The sequence below is a fragment of the Coptis chinensis genome, chromosome 1 (genome assembly GCF_015680905.1).
Source record: "Coptis chinensis isolate HL-2020 chromosome 1, ASM1568090v1, whole genome shotgun sequence".
NCBI lineage: Eukaryota > Viridiplantae > Streptophyta > Magnoliopsida > Ranunculales > Ranunculaceae > Coptis > Coptis chinensis.
Genome location: NC_141456.1, coordinates 5150954 through 5167879, shown reverse-complemented (window position 1 = coordinate 5167879; position 16926 = coordinate 5150954). Strand labels below are relative to the sequence as shown.

Below are 16926 nucleotides of genomic sequence, written 5' to 3'. Positions count from 1 at the left end.
TGGGATAAGCAGCGCAACTCTTTAGTTTTAACCAACTGTAACACCAATCCCTGGGCGTATATGCCTAGTTTGCCTACTGGGATATACACATGCCCACTTTAGAGTTTAGATTGGTGGTAGGTGTGTTCTACGGTTCTACCTACTTCTGTGACAAATGCTAACCTTGTGATATTTTACTTGTCTTCCGCGTTAATTGTTCTCTAGATATAGAGGATCTTGCCATCACAATTTCCAAAAGTAGTGTTTCACACTTCAATGCATGCACACTATAGTAGTGAACATGGCCACAGCCACATTTCACTTTGCTATGCTTCCTTGGTTTGCCATGGGTCATATCGCCCCCCCTATCTCCATCTTTCCAACAAATTAGCTGAAAGAGGCCACAGAGTGAGCTTCCTTATGCCAAGTAAAACAAGAAACAGATTCAGCCATCTCAATCACCACCCCCACTAACATACAGTTCTTCCCACTTACCATTCCCCAAGTTGGTCATCTACCTGATGGTGTTGAGCTTATGTCTGAGCTATCTCCAGACAAAGTACTTCTCCTTGGTTTAGCATTTGATCTAACCAAGGACCAAGTAAGCATTGCTTTACAAGATCTCAAGCCTGATTGCATTTTCTTTGATTTTGCATATTGGGTTTCATCTGTGGCACACTCACTAGGTATCAAATCCATTTATTTTTCTACTGCTACTGCTGCATCATGTGCTTTTGTGTACGGTACATCAAAGGAACTTGGCAATGGACAACACTTAGTGCCGAACTTGACCTGACAAAACCACCACCTACATCATGCATGGAGCAACTACCCTTTGAGACAAGAAATGATTCTTTCTTTTATTCCAGGGAACTTCCACTTCTTAATGGACTTTCTTTCTTTGATAGATCACTTTTATTCAGAGGTTGTAGTGAGATTGAAAGTCCCTTTTGTGATTACTTAAGGAAATTGTACCATAAGGAGGTCTTGCTAGTGGGACCAATTCTGCCTGAGCCAGTGAACCTTCAAGTAATCCTTGTTAGAATAGTTGTATCAACACAGGAACTAGAGTAGAAACGTAAAGAAATGAGACAAGACAGAATTAACGGTAATAAAACCAAGGCGCGGATTAGGTCAGTCTTAAAGGAAAGATTTCGCCCCCTTTCAATGGTGAGTAAAGGCAAAGAAGAGCGGCTTCTTCTTCACAGGATTCAATGGTTAACAAAGCCGGTCGACTTTTGCACTAGAATAGACTACCCTCTAAAACATCAATATAACTCTCTCTGGCGGCTACAGGAAGAAGAGAAGAAGAATAGGATAGGTTGTCGTTTCTGTTTCTCTGAGATGGGTTTCTGATCTGTTAAAGTCTCTCCCCTCTATGGACTCACAGTCCTATTTATATAGAGGTTAGGTCAGTCTCCTAAACAGATAAGGAAAAGAGACCAACTCCTAATAGAATACCAAAACTTGCTGCTCAAGAAAAAAGCAAAACAAATTTAGGCAATTGGTCAAACCACTACCCACAATAGTAAGCAGAAGCCCAAATCTGAACCCGACCCAATGTGGTGGATAACCAATGTGGGACTATCTATTATGCAAGTGGAGAGAACATTATTTGTTCATCTCCTCCACTTTGCACATACACACTAGTATTTAGAAATACACAAGAGATTCCAGCAATCATTTGGAGGAAAGGTGGGTGAAGTGGTTAAGTGGGTTTAAGAAGGGCTCAGTTGTGTATTGTTCTTTCGGAAGTGAATGCGTTTTGGAAAAGGATCAATTCCAAGAGCTTGTTTTGGGGTTAGAGCTAACTGGTTTGCCATTCCTGGTGAGATTGAAAACTCCTATTGGGGCTAAGACACTTGAAGAAGCTTTGCCTGAGGGGTTTGAAGAAAGGGTCAAAGGAAGAGGACTAGTTTGTGGTGGTTGGGTTCAACAACAATTCTTCTTAAGTCATCCTTCAGTGGGTGGGGTGTTTTATTAGCCACTGTGGGTTTAATTGGGTCCCTGTGGGAATCTTTGGTGAGTCCTTGTCAAATTGTGCTGGTGCCCCACTAAAGAAGTAAAGAGTTAAAGATTGCTGTGGAGGTAGAAAGGAGGAAAGAAGATGGGTAGTTTACAAGGGAGAGTGTATGCAAAGCACTGAAGTTGGTGCTGGATGAAGGAAGCGAGGTCGGTAGAGAAATCAAGGAAGTGAGGTCGGAAGGAGGAAGTGGAAGGATTTCTTGTTAACTGAAGGCCTCGAGTCAGCTTATGTTGACAACCTCATTATCAAGTTGCAACAAATTCTTAGGTGAGTTGAGTTCAATCAACTTAAGTAACTAGTATACTGCCTGCATGGCAGTGGGGAGTGAGCGGAGCTGCAGGGAGAGAGAGAGTTGGGTGAAGATAAAAGGGTATTGGGAGCGAAGAAAAAATGAGAGAGAAGTTGAAGGACAGATAGACAGAAACCAACCAGCTTGGTTTTTGTCCGCATACCCCCCCTCTACCAAGATCGTTCGCTCCGCTCACTCGATTAGTCTGCTTAATAAATAGACTGGGATTTAATGAGTATTCATTTTGATGTCTGAATCAAGTATGTGAGGGAGTAGTATCCACATCCAATGAATACCACACACTTGTCCAGTACAAACAGAACTACCAACCGACCTAGGTACTCGCCCTACAAGCTCGCTTCATGGTGACTCAACTCAGGCAGGCGATCTACATGACTCACTTCTAAAGCGACGTCACCACCAGCCAACCTCAGGTACTCGTTCCATGAGCTCGCTTCAAAGTGACTCGAACCGGGTGACGACCTTGTCCAGAAGCAACCTCTCCAACACTCACACCACCCAGTTCCACAACGGCTCGTAATGTACGTCATTACTGCTAACTTCATGACGTACCCCAGCTTCAGTCACGCACCTCATTAAACATCCATAATTCGTCATCATGGCTCGCAAATGACTTGAAGACCTGAACCTAACTTGACGCGGGAGAAGAGAAAGCGCGGGCATCTTGCCTATATAAAGAGGATGAGAAACTATGTTTGACCTGATTCAAGTCTCCCCCCAGAGAGAGAGATCTTGATACATAGACAGTTCGTCCACACGAACTCGGTCAATTCCAATCTACAAACCCTTTTTCCCCAAAAACTGCCTACATTTGTAAGGTTAACAAATCATAACCTTTACAAAGTAGTACTGGAAGTACTTCGAAACACATCGTGTATATTCATCCTTTGATCTCCTTTTTTATCAGAACCCATCGTGTATATTCATCCTTTGATCTCCTTTTTCATCAGAAGAAGATGAATTATAACAATTTAAAGGGCCCGATGATGAATGGAGACCCATTGAGATGTAAATATGTAATAGACATTATGTGTTTTTCTTTCAATTGAATCACGTTCATTGCCTATTTGGATCGAATCCAATTTAGTAATGAGGTCCGAGTCTAAAAGAAGTAGTAGAGAGCTAGAGATATATAGATCCATGCATAAAGATTTCTGATCTCTTACGGGGTACTATCTGATGACATTGCAATAGATATCAATAGACAATAGAATATCAAATTCCATGTATAACTTTATTAATTTTTTATATACACCATAAACCAATCATATCTTACATTGCTTTACAGATGTAAATAAATTGACCAAACTGAGACGAATAGGCCCAGTGTGATCCCAAAGAATGAACAATAAAACTTAAGCAAACACAAATAATTAGAAGATACATATTTGAGCATTTGAGCTCATATTGCCTAAAAAAATACAACGATTGTTCGGACAAAGAATTTCAAAGCTCTAAAATGCATCTCAGGGATTTCCCTTCAATGAGGAGTTGAAATGCTTCGTTTATCTTTGAGAATGGAAGCTCATGAGTGATGAACTCATCTAAATTCACAGCCTGAAACCACCAAATTAAATATTAAGAAAATTGTTAGATATCAATATGAAAATTCCTATATTAGAGCTTGTAATTAATAAATTATTAGAATGGAGTGAATATAGAAGTAATTCACTCACTCCACGCATGCATTCTTCAGCAAACTGAGGCAACTGGGTCTTCCCTTTGAAGTCCCCAAAGACAGTTCCCGTGATCCTCCTACCATCGAAAAACTCCATTGGATGTAATGGCATCATTCTTGGCGTTGGATGAATTCCCAAAATAATTGTCATTCCCCATCCCTGTTACAGTACAGAGAATTCAGTTATATAACAGTACGCTAAATACTAATACTTGGGTCCGACATATTCAAAATCAATTGAAATAAAATAATGAAAACATTATATTTGTCACTTAAGAAATGAAATACTGAAAACTGTGAATCATATAATATATGTCGGCAATACATACATATAAATTGTCTGCCATTCAATATTGTTTTTCACGTTTGATTTTTCTAAAGTGGTCCTAGAAAACCATACTCAAATTATAATCACAATGATCCAAATGGTGATAAGGATGGACATAGCACCAAGTATTCTTACTGTCTTACATCATGAGTTGACAAGAAAGCCTCACGAAGAACGTCCAAGTTCCCAGCACACTCAAAACTGTAGTCTACTCCCCCATCAGTCAATTCCCTTATTTCCTGCACAAAATACATCAGTACGTAAGACCAAGTATTGACGAAAGTTTGGAAACATTTAAGCATTAAGGGTATTGACAATGGAATCTGGCATGTCTTTCGGCGAATTTTGGATGATAGAGAGCATTTCAAGAGTGCTAAAGCAATTTGATATATCAAAAGCTCCTTACCTCGTGTACAGGTCTCTTCAGATCTTTTGGGTTGATAAAGTGTGTCATGCCCATGGTTTGACCTATTTTTAAAGTTCATTTGTTATAACGATGTGTGATAAATGAGAAATGATAGTTAACTAAACAAAATGAGCAACAAGTAATGACTGAACATCACGTAGCTGATAAATACCTTTGATGAATTTGTCTTTGTTGATGTCAATGCCTATGATGCGAGAAGCTCCTCTCGCTCGTGCACCTGAAGCAGCCTGCATTATATGGATAAATCAAATTAATGTTCGTTAACAGACCAAAAAAAAAAAAAATAGAGTAATGCTGAGACTGAAATCCTTGATTTATAACAAATAAAATTTTGCTTTGCTCAGTGCCAATTGGTTTTGACTTTAGATTCCATAAAGCAATAGAAATGAAAGAGAAAACTATTAGGTTGTGCTTTACCGCAAGTCCTAGAGCACCAAGAGTTCATTTGTTATAACGATGTGTGATAAATGAGAAATGATAGTTAACTAAACAAAATGAGCAACAAGTAATGACTGAACATCACGTAGCTGATAAATACCTTTGATGAATTTGTCTTTGTTGATGTCAATGCCTATGATGCGAGAAGTTTTCCATCCACAACCTCGCTCGGGTGCACCTGAAAGCAGCCTGCATTATATGGATAAATCAAATTAATGTTCGTTAACAGACCAAAAAAAAAAAAAATAGAGTAATGCTGAGACTGAAATCCTTGATTTATAACAAATAAAATTTTGCTTTGCTCAGTGCCAATTGGTTTTGACTTTAGATTCCAGAAAAGCAATAGAAATGAAAGAGTATAAAACTATTAGGTTGTGCATATTTACCGCAAGTCCTAGAGCACCAAGACCAAATATTGCTTGATTTGACCCATTTTTTTAACGTTTGCAGTGTTCTACGCGGCTCCAACTCCTACAAGGACAGCCACAGACAAAAAAATTAAGTTTATATTGGAATATTAGGGGAATGTGAACTTGAAAATAGATCATGGGTAGCTTGATCAATTATTATATGTCTTTAGCGATTGAAGTGCGCTCCTAAAAATATAATAACAGTAGTAGTTAGTATCATTTGTTATACCTGTAGAACTGCCACAACTTTTAAGAAGGCTCATCTTCTTTAATGAAAAGCTTTAGGGTCTATCTTCACAACACATGCAGAGTCTAGAACAGTGAATTCACTGAACGTAGATGTGTTGAGGAAATGGTAGATAGGTTGCCCATCTCGAGTTGAAAATCTTGTTTTGCCATCCACAACCATGATAATTTTCATCGGGTTAACTCGAAACTTGGCACAGATGGATTAGTCTTCTCTGACTTGCAATACCCCACAATCCCACACTTTCCCCATTGAATATTGGAATCACATGGTCACCTTCTTTTATGTCTAAGACTCCTTCCCCAACACTTTCAACAATCCTACACAAGTACATTTACATGGTAACGATCAACAACACATGTTTTCGATGATTATCATTAGAAGCTAATTATTAAGAGGCAAGCAATCAAACTAGTATTCGAGGCATACCCAGCAACTTCATGGCCTAGAATTCGAGGAAATGCACGTTGACTTTCATTCTGTATGTCGTTGCAGAAGATGGACAATTATAAATTAGAACATTATCGTGGTATATATATGTTGAATGAGAGTGGAAATTTGTGTTCATATGTCAAAGGGAATTGAAATTCTTTCTTACCTCTCCTTTCCAAGCACCAAGATCAGTGTGACAGATTGAAGTGTAAAGAATTTCTATAAAAAAACTCCTCGCCAAGTTCTTTGATTCTAACCTCCATTTTTTGTGGAGGATCAACATTCACTTCTTCTATGACCAATGGTTCTTTAGGGGCCCATACAACAGCAGCTACATGTACACCATAGACAAAAAAACGTGAACAAGTTTATATTTCATAAAATGTAGGTGACGATGAATTGTTGATCTTGAAAATGAGCATGCATGATATGAAGCATGATTATGCTCATTGTTGTGCGAGAGAAATCAAATAAGATTAAGTTTGGATTACTCTAAAAATATAATTACCTTTACAGGTGATGGACCTTTCTTCTTGTTTCACTATTGGATTGATCAATGTTACTCAAGCTACCCATCTTTTTTGATCTAGCTCCTTGTCTATGGTGATTGGTAATGAAATTGTAGTGTTTTAGGTTGCTAGACGTTCTGAAATATTTATACTGAAGCATCAAGTGGATTAAAGGATATGCATGGTCAACCCCAATTTGTTATGAGCCAATCAACTATGAATCTATGATCAATACGTACGTTGAACTGTAAATACAGTTGGCACACATGAAACTAATTACTTAAAAGCTAATGAGGCCAATAAAGAGTTCAAACAGAAGACCCACGAGCGTTCTTGTACTCGTTGCCTGTGCAGTTTTTTTCTCCTTACTAGTTCTTGCTATTCAGACCTCCTTGTTCACTGGTACTAACTCCGATTTCATTTCATTTTGTTGGGTTAACCAATATTACCCCCATTAGATTAGCCAATTAGGATTTTCTCCCAGAAATTAGAGTCTTCCCCTTCAATACACACAAAAAAAATTCGGTCAACCCAATTTGACTTTTACCCGGAGAAATCCTAATTTGCTCATCTAATAGGAGGTAACACTAGTTCACCCATTTTTTTTTTTTTTTTTTTCTTTGTCATTTCTTTATTTGAATAGTATAAGGACTAGCACCCTCAATTATTTTAGCAAACTTTCAAAATTTTCAGTGAAAATATAATCAACAAAAAAAATAGTATGAAAAACAAAACTAATAAAAAACATTGCAATTAACCAATTTCTTTTTTTACTTCTCTTTTTGCTCTTATAAAATTATCATTAATCATTTATTTTGAGTCCAAAACCATTAAAGAGAGAATGTGTCTTTGAATATTTGATGGGTTAAATAAGAATAAAACAAATAGCAAAAGCCCAACCGGTCAGTTTGTATAATTCTAATCATCCATAATAAACCCGTAAGCACTCCCTCCTTTCTTTTACTCTCAATTCTTAAACAAACGTCCGACCTCAACCCAAAAAACAAAAAACAAAAAACAAAACAAAACAAATTCATGAAAGACTTGTACGTTTTCCTAATTATTTGTAAAACTCGTTATCATTATCAATAAAATTTCCACTTAAAATAAAAATAAAACAAAACAAAACAATGTAATTTTTTTTACTTTCAATGTTAATTTTTTATAGTTTTCTCTACATAATAGTAGGGCTATATAGATTTATAGCATTATAGGAAGTTAACAATTTGTTGAATTGTTGTAGACTTGTGGACTAGAATATGTAAATATATATAAACATAGTAGTATCAATTAATGGCTTACGTAGTTAACTTCATTAGTCCATATTAAATTCTTAGTACTCAACGCACTTTAGTTTTGTGAATTGAAATAAATGCATAATTTTGTTGATCTGTACTGTTTAGATTTTCTAACAAAAAAAATAAAAAAAATTGTGTGTATATATATATATATATATATATATATATATATTTGGTGGGGTGTGCACATAATCTCGCACCCCTTATCTTAGAATCATGGCTCCGTCCCTATCTGTGGATCGTGATGAAAATAATATGGCACTTGTTGTGTATCAAGGAAATGGTCAAGCTAAGGAGTTTTTGTTTAGAGCTGTAATTACTGAAAAGTACAAGACATGTCTCACAATTAGGAGACCTTATTGGAAAATCTTTGGAGAGCTGACAGACTATCTGAAGCAGCATGGAAAGAAAATGACCTTTTATGCTGATGGGAAAGGCTATGAGGTTGAGTTATATATGTAAGTATCATAATGGCGCCCATGTTGTTAGAGGAAAAGGATGGAGATCTCTTGTCAGTGTTTATGGATTGGTAGTTGGGTCAGATATTTCATTGTCTAAAGGGTTATGAAAATGTGTATGTGATCGAGAAAAATGAGTAAGTGGCTCAGATGGTGATTTTGAAAAGATTGTGTTGTTGTGTGATCTATGCTATCAATATCAGTTATATTGGCAGATTAATCGTGTATCGTTTGTAACCCGATTAGTTTTTACCGATTTTAAACTTTTCTTACTGAACCGATTTAATCACCGAATTAATCGATTAATCGGTCGAGATGACCGATTTCTCACTAAACCGAGAAATTTTTTATTGAAAATATCGGTCCCCACCCAAAAAAATACGTAAAATTAACAAATTGGATTTTTAAACCGTATTAATAATAATGGAACCTGATAAACACACACAGCTAAGAGTTTACTTATTTTCTTCTCTTAACGAATGTTTAATATACAAATTATTGTATTATCTCTCTAATATATAGTATCTTTTCTCTCAATCTCTCCTTATTTCTTTAAATATTTAACATAATTGTTGTATTTAGGATATCTATATTACTCTAAAATTGAGCTGATTAGATATGATTATGAAAATTTGATATTTTTTGTTGCATCTCATATAACTATTTAGAAATATCTTGTATGATTGTATTATTATATATTTTGAAAGTGTCAATATAACTATTTAGAAATATCTTGTATGATTGTATTATTATATATTTTGAAAGTGTCAAATATATGCATCTGATATAACCGATTAACTGATTAATCACAGATCGCTCCTGGACCGATTAGTTTCAAAAATCGATTTTAACTGCTTAGTGTGTGATCCAGTGCCAATGTGGTCATGTGGTCCTAGCTGGTAGGTTATTGTTCTGTCATTTTGGTTGATTTTGATTTGAAATTTGAACTTTATTGTTGGTTTTAAGGTGAGGATGTTATTTGGTTGTTCTTTTATGAAATGGTACTGTTATTTTGCATGATCATTTGTGGTAGGAAAAGAAGATTGTATACCTCTTTGGAGTAGTACCTTATACCTTTTTGCTTTCTAATTTCTGTCTTATACTTTCGCTATATTTTTTCCATTGAAAAGTTGATTGGTGTTGGTAATAGTATGAATGATGGCTTTGTGGAAACACTGAAATTTTGTCAGTATATGTAAGGTTTAAACACTCAGTAAATTGTTTCCATGTCTTGACACGTGTGAAAAAAATGGACGGAAGTGAAACAGAACTCAACGTTGCAAAACGTGGTACACTTCGTTATCCAAATTTGCTCAAAAAAAAGTTTATACACCAATATTTGATTTTGTGTATAGTTCGTTACCCATCTATGCATTTTTTTTCGTTTTATCTGGGAAAACTAGATTATGATGTTCTGTTTATATCTTCTTTTGTGAAATCTTAAATGGTGTTTTCTTTCATTTCTTTATGAATATTTAGGCTACATCTTTTGCACAAAGCCATGTGCCGGGGGTTTGTGGGCATCCTTCGTTACTAGGTCTCATTTGGTACATAGCCAGTATGGTCTGCCTTGTTGATAACTCGTATGTATGCTAGACGGCCTTAGAAGGATAACGACTATGTTAGGTGTTTTAATCCGAAGTTAGGGTGGAGTTGGGTTAGCGGCACGGGGTACCCTAACCCAAACTACACGAGTGGGCACACACAAAAGATTTGCTTATTGGCAACATGCTACACACACATACACTGATACACTCACTCGAAAAGAAAAGATGTCTTAACATTTTCTAAGGTGATTTTATGAGAGTTGGAATTTATGACTTCCCTGTGTAATGGTTTTCATCTGGAGATTTTTTTAGTTCTCCTTATCTCAGTTCTTGACCATTAATGGAGGGTTATAACAGGACTGAACAACTGTAATTAGTGATTAATGGTAATCTGAAGTTGTAGTGTGAGTTCCTCAAGATACATCACTTGTAAACAACAGTGTGAGACCCAACAACACTTGTTATATGAATGTGAGTTCGCTAAGAAGTGTTGGAACTATGTCACTACTACTTTTCAACTACAACAATCCCCAACTACTTATCTTGAAGTCATCGAAACCTGCAAGAATCATAGCCCATTGGCAAAAGAGTTATGGGCAACAGCTTCCATCTCTTGTATGGTTGCCATATGGAAAAATCGAAATAAGATACTTTATGATCAGAAATGAGCGAACTATGCTCTTGTTTGCAAGGGAATCAGAAGCTCACTCACATTTGCGCACAAAGGGTCTAAAAAGCACTCAAGTTCAACTGATCACCATATGCTTCAACAACACAACTTGCAACCCAAACTCAGACACGCGCCTAAAGCCCTAGAATGCTATTGGTTGCTGCCTCCGCTTGGTGTTATAAAGGCAAACACGGATGGGTCCTCAAGAGGTAACCCAGGACTTGCCGATTGGGGGTAGTACTTAGGGATCATAATAGACTTGTGTGTGGTGCTGGGATTGGCGGAATGGGCATTGAAACATGTTATGTAGCGGAATGTTAAGCCATTCTTGAAGGAGTGGAGAGAGCAATTCAAATGGGTTGGAAGAACATTTGGGTGGAGTCTAACTCTCAAGCTGCAGTTTATGTATTTCAATCAGACAATATTCATTGGAGGTTTAGAAGCCACTAGAACAAGCTGAAGAGTAAAGTCTTATGGCTGAACATCACCTCATCATGGAGAGAGATAAACTTCTCCACATACACATGTACTCGACAAGGTTGTGCACTAGCTTTAGGAACTAAACAATGGTGGAACAGTAGACCGGAAGTTCTGACAAGGCTTGAGGACCCTGCTGCCACATATTATCTTATTGAGCTCTAGGAGTCACACTCTAATGACCTGGGCTTAAAAAAAAAAAAAAAAAAAAAAGGGTTGTAGTGTCTGTAAGTTATACTTGTGGAGTCTTGGTGACAAGGCGGAAAGGAGTCTGTGCCTCGGCGCTTGTATGCAATTTCACAGTTGATTTGATAGCCATATGGGCCGGCGCCTTAAAAGATTAAAGCACTATGGTTTTTTTTTTTTTTTGATTGATAGGAAGCACTATGGTGTGAGCTGCTTGATAATAGTTATTAACAATTCATTTTATGTGAACATATTGTTTTTTGAAAAATAGCTAAAATGGATAATGTATTTTCCCCCAAAATTCTAATTGGGGTAACATAGTTTTTTTCTGGTCAATTGCGGTAACGAACTTAGTAATTTGGTCAATCGGGAAATCCGTTAACTTGCCGTTTGAAATCACCGTGAGCCCTTTTAACTGCTTGACGGAGAAATATCAGCAAGGACAGAAACAACAAGAAGAAAGTATACGGTTTTATTTACTGTTCTACATTCTTTTAAATCATTAGAAATTCTAGGATTTTCTTCAATAATAACAAGTCTAGAATTCTTAGGCGTGTTGCACGTAAAATTTTGGAACTAGCCACAGCTGAAAGATCATCTCTATCAAACCACATACAAAGATGGAATACCAAAGATAATAAAAGATCCAACCATAACATTGGTCCCAAAAGCCAAGGTTATCACATGACTACGAAGCTGAAAATCCACCGGCCAGATAGAACACCAATCCTCTTCAAGAGATCCATAACTGAAATAATACATATTCCAAACTAACAATAATAATAACTAAAAATTCCTAAATATCTAATACAATCATCATATCAATATTGTGGCTGCTACATCTTATTATATAGGTGAGGATACGACTCAGCTCCAGCCCCAACCCCAACCCCAAGCAATATCTCGGTTTAGTATTATCCAATGTGAACCATGCACAGTTAGTTTTCTGATTTTACCAACAGGGAGCTGAAATGTCATTAGTTGTATTCGTACACACAAAACCCAAATCTTTTAGAGATCAAATAGGCCGTTTGACCACGACCTCCATACGGGCTGTCACCTAATTTACAGTGGTCAACCGTTCGATGACTGCAGATTATTTCGATACGTGAAGCCAATCCAGGAGTGAATCTATATAACCACCCCTCGCGTCTAAACCTCATCGAGGTAGAGGTAGCATGTACCCTCCACTAAACTAACCACCATACAGCGTGACACGTACAAACACGGTCAACTAGAAAAGAAGAAAAAGAATTTCCCAACTACACCCTGTGATGCATCCCTATAAAACTGGCACTACAGTTGTAATCTTAGAATGAACTGTTATCACCGGCATATGACAACAACTCGTTTTTTATAGGAATTCACAAATCCTTTTTTAAATCACATCGTAATAAGAATAATAGTGTATCATTGTATTTCCGGTTATTCCAAAATAATTACATATATATAGTTTTTATGAAAATGGTTTTGTTCATTTTTTTTTTTTTTTTTTTGCACAAACTTTCCTTTCCATTAACCAAGAGCAAAAAGTTCATCTGCAGACATGATTGGACATCATAGAACCCAAGTTTCACCTGCCAGGAACTTGGCTGTTACATACTATCGACAGATTAGACGACGCCGATCTTTGCCATAAGATGGGCATGTTTGATCACTCTCTAGGACAAAAGACAATTTTACGTAAACTGAAACTAGTTTTGAGATGATGTATCTCTTGCAAAATTCCAACGAAGACCAAGAAACATCTGGCGATACTCCATTCAGCTCTTGGACGATGCTCTTATTATCGAACAGGCGACCACTTTGCTAACACTTAGTTGGCGGGCTTGTTCCAATCGGTTTTTACTTGCTTGCGGCTCTGCCTCTTCGGTGATCCTCGGCTGCGGACGGGCTTGCTTCCTGTGATAGCAAATATCGAATTCCATCTATTCATTGTATAGTTTACATCGGCTTGCAAAGAGATGGGGTCAAAATTGCCATCACAAGCAAGCATAAAAGCTCGAAACATGCCCTTCCGGAATCAAATACTTCAAAACTATAGGAGGAGTGTTTGGAATAATACTCCCTACGTGCTTGCTCAAGCATCCGAGTATGAGAAATGGCCTTATAATGAGGATAAAAAACCATAGAATTTCTATCTAACCAAATCATGTATACGATAGATGCTAGAATAGATAAATTATGAATAATGCTATCTTTTGAGTGACCATTGGAGATAACTTTTTTAACCACATCAGAGACAGAAAAGTTGGGAGGTCAAATTTGGAAACGCATGGCAAGGGGAAGCGAACCAAATCTTATCAAGACTAGGGCAGCTAAAAATAGCATGCTCTAAACTCTCACACACCGACTGACAACGAGGGCAGATGGAAACATGGTTTTGTTCATTAACTGTGCCACAAGTTACTTTACATAACATGTGTTCATTACAATATCATCTATGACTCCTTCTGTCGGGCTCGGTCATAATGTAATAATCCAACTATGTCTAGATAAAAAAAACTTACGCACACAAATGTTACAATCGGAATTTCTTATTCCGCACACAAAATCAATCTCATTTCTGTCACAAGAAATGGGATAACGAAACCATAAACATGCTATTAAATAAATTAAATTTATTACAACACTAAACCAACACATAAAATGGCCAAATTACCCTTCCATGAAAATCTGGGTCATTACACACTCCCTATTACTGCCGGACCCAATTTGTGTTGGGCAGACTCAAAAAAAAACAATTATTACAAGTGTGTCATTGGTTTCAAAAAATTTTAAAAACAATTATTACAAGTATGTCATTGGTCTCCAAAAAATTGAATTCGAAACCCCAAATTTAAATGACTCGGCTAGGTCGTTTGGACTAAGTTTGGGACTTAGTTCAAACGACACGGCCACACCGGTCAAGAGCCCAAAAAACAGAACTTTATATTTTTTCAAAGTTCAAATCTCAAACGACATAGCCATATCGTTTTGGACTAAGTCCAAACGGAGTGGCCATATCGTTGGAGACTTAGTCCAAACGGTGTGGCCATATCGTTGGGGATTTTTCTAAGTCCAAACGGTGTGGCCATTTTTTTTTAAGTCCAAATCTCAAACGACATGGTCACATCGTTTTGGACTCAATCCAGACGGTGTGGCCATGTCATTTGGGATTTGAACTTTGAAAAAAATATAAAGTTCTGTTTTTTGGGCTCTTGACCAGTGCGACCGGGTCGTTTGGACTAAGTCCCAAACGGTGTGGCCAAGTCGTTTGAGACTTAGTCCAAACGACCTAGTCGGGTCGTTTAAGTTGGAGTTTTCGAATTCAACTTTTTTGGGACCAATGACATACTTGTATAATTGTTTTTTTTTAGATTTTTTAGGACCAATGACACACTTGTAATAATTGTTTTTTTTGTTGGAGTCTGCCCAACACAATATGGGTCTGTCAATAACAAATACCTAATTTAAGTACGAACGACAGACTAAGTGCCGTTTGAACATTAAGTTACCAACGGATGGCGAACTATGTGCATTTCCCATTTAAGTGTACATACTAATGGACGTTTTCCATTTAAGTCCCAAAGCATGTAGTGTTGCCCGGTCATGTATAGTGTTGTAAATACTAAATAGTCCCTTTTGATTGGTGACTTGGTAATGTGCTTCTTTTGGGCTATCCTGAATTCCTGATCCTGATGCTAACCTGTCCTGCATTTGCCCAGCCCTCTACCTATATGCAAGCAGTTCCTCTACGTAAATGCAATCCAACACATGGACCAAAATATCGCCGATATATATCGGTATTTTGGTACACCGATATTGATATTTCCGATATATATCCACCGAATATAGAACTCTTTTTTTCCCGATATATATCGGAATTTCCGATATGAAACTTTATATCGCCGATATAATCGATATTTCCGATATAATCGATATATATCGGTTGACTTTTTGACTATTTTAAAATATAAATCCGATATTTCCAATATATTTCCGATATATTTCCGATATTTCCGATATTATATTTCCGATATATCCGATATTTTAAATAATTTGGACTGATTACCAAAAAAAAATGGATATATCCGAAATATACGATATATCCGATATATATCGGTTTTTGGGTACACCGATATATTCATCGATATCGATATTTTGGGCCTTGATCCAACATACATTCCCCATAATGTAATAGTAGGGAAGTGATCCATTCATATGAAATATACAACTGGATCTCCAAACTCACGAAACTCTCATCTATATATGCACATAAACAATCTTCTTTCCCAATACTCTCATCTCCAAACAATGAGCCTATGGTGGTACTTTCCTAGAACTTGACCTGTGTCTTGATTTCTATAAACCTTGTTGGCGCACAAACAGCAGTGGCGCGCCTTCAAAACCACTAATTGTAGCTGCACAACCACCTCGGAACACTGCTGCTATTTCTCCCACAATCACCACACCAACAGCTTCACCATCTCCTAAATTACCACCATCTTCTAGCCCACGTACTACACCACCACCATCTTCAAGTCCAGCTCAAGGTCCACCACTCTCTTCCCCATCCCAAACACCAACATTGCCACAAGTGCCAGCTTCACGTCCACCTCTTCCACTCTACCTACCACCACCACCACAGGTGTCACCAACACCAGTGGTAATGCCACCTGCACCAACACCGTCAAAGCAAACACCAGTACCATCACCTATGCCTTCGCCACCAAAGGCACCAGCGCCAGCACCAATTACTGAACCACCAGCACCAGATCTAGTGCCCTCACCTGCACCAGCTCCTACAAAAAGCAAAAAGAAGAAGCGCAGACATAAGTAGCATCATCATCATGCACCAGCGGCAGCACCAATTGTTGTTAACCCTCCAGCACCACCCATTGCAAACTCTGAGGATGTCACTGCTCCAGCACCAACACCAAATCTGGTAATGTGATTGACTCAACAAGTTTTCATTTATCTCAAATTTTTTTACATACTTAGCATTACTTCTGAAACTTTAGGATGGCATAACTCAACAGTAGATACAGGATTTCGCTAGGCCTGCTCTCTTGATATCAACAATACTAATCCTTTTTCCAATCAATTACAGAATCATGGGACCTCGGTGTATCAGCAGGGAGGAGTACAGACAAGTTCGTTGAGGATTGGATTAGCTGTTCTTGCTCTACATTTCAGCTCAAGTCGTGGGATCTACACTTGCAAGTGGAACTTTACGAATATTATTTGGGGGGAAGCATGAATTATTTGCTGGAACAGTACCCGCAGGTTCAGACCTTCAATCTCTTGTTATTGAGTTCGTCATCTCCTTCTATCTCATGTTCGTGATCTCAGGAGTTGCTACTGATAATCGAGCGATTGCAGAAGCTTCCACAATTACTTTCTACAAGGACCTCCATGGTTACACTGTTTAGGACTTCAGTAGTTAAGGCTTTGGTTATAGTCAAAAGTTTTGGTAGAATTTCTGAGTTTATTAATGTTTTGCTAGAAATGTTCATTGGATAGA

The 16926-nt window shown here is 37.5% G+C and overlaps 2 pseudogenes across 1 annotated transcript; one reads left to right on the top strand and one right to left on the bottom strand.

Annotated features, from left to right (window-relative positions):
- Positions 1 to 514: 514 nt before the first annotated feature.
- On the top strand, positions 515 to 2391 carry LOC147521562 (UDP-glycosyltransferase 79B6-like; annotated as a pseudogene).
- A 1151-nt stretch (positions 2392 to 3542) lies between these two features.
- LOC147521561 (alcohol dehydrogenase-like 3) lies at positions 3543 to 6392 on the bottom strand (annotated as a pseudogene). The gene is made up of 7 exons (XR_015194197.1): positions 5826 to 6392; positions 5573 to 5657; positions 4900 to 4975; positions 4728 to 4789; positions 4465 to 4560; positions 3992 to 4153; positions 3543 to 3872 (listed from the first exon to the last, which is right to left on the bottom strand). The product of XR_015194197.1 is annotated as an alcohol dehydrogenase-like 3 (transcript).
- Positions 6393 to 16926: the final 10534 nt, after the last annotated feature.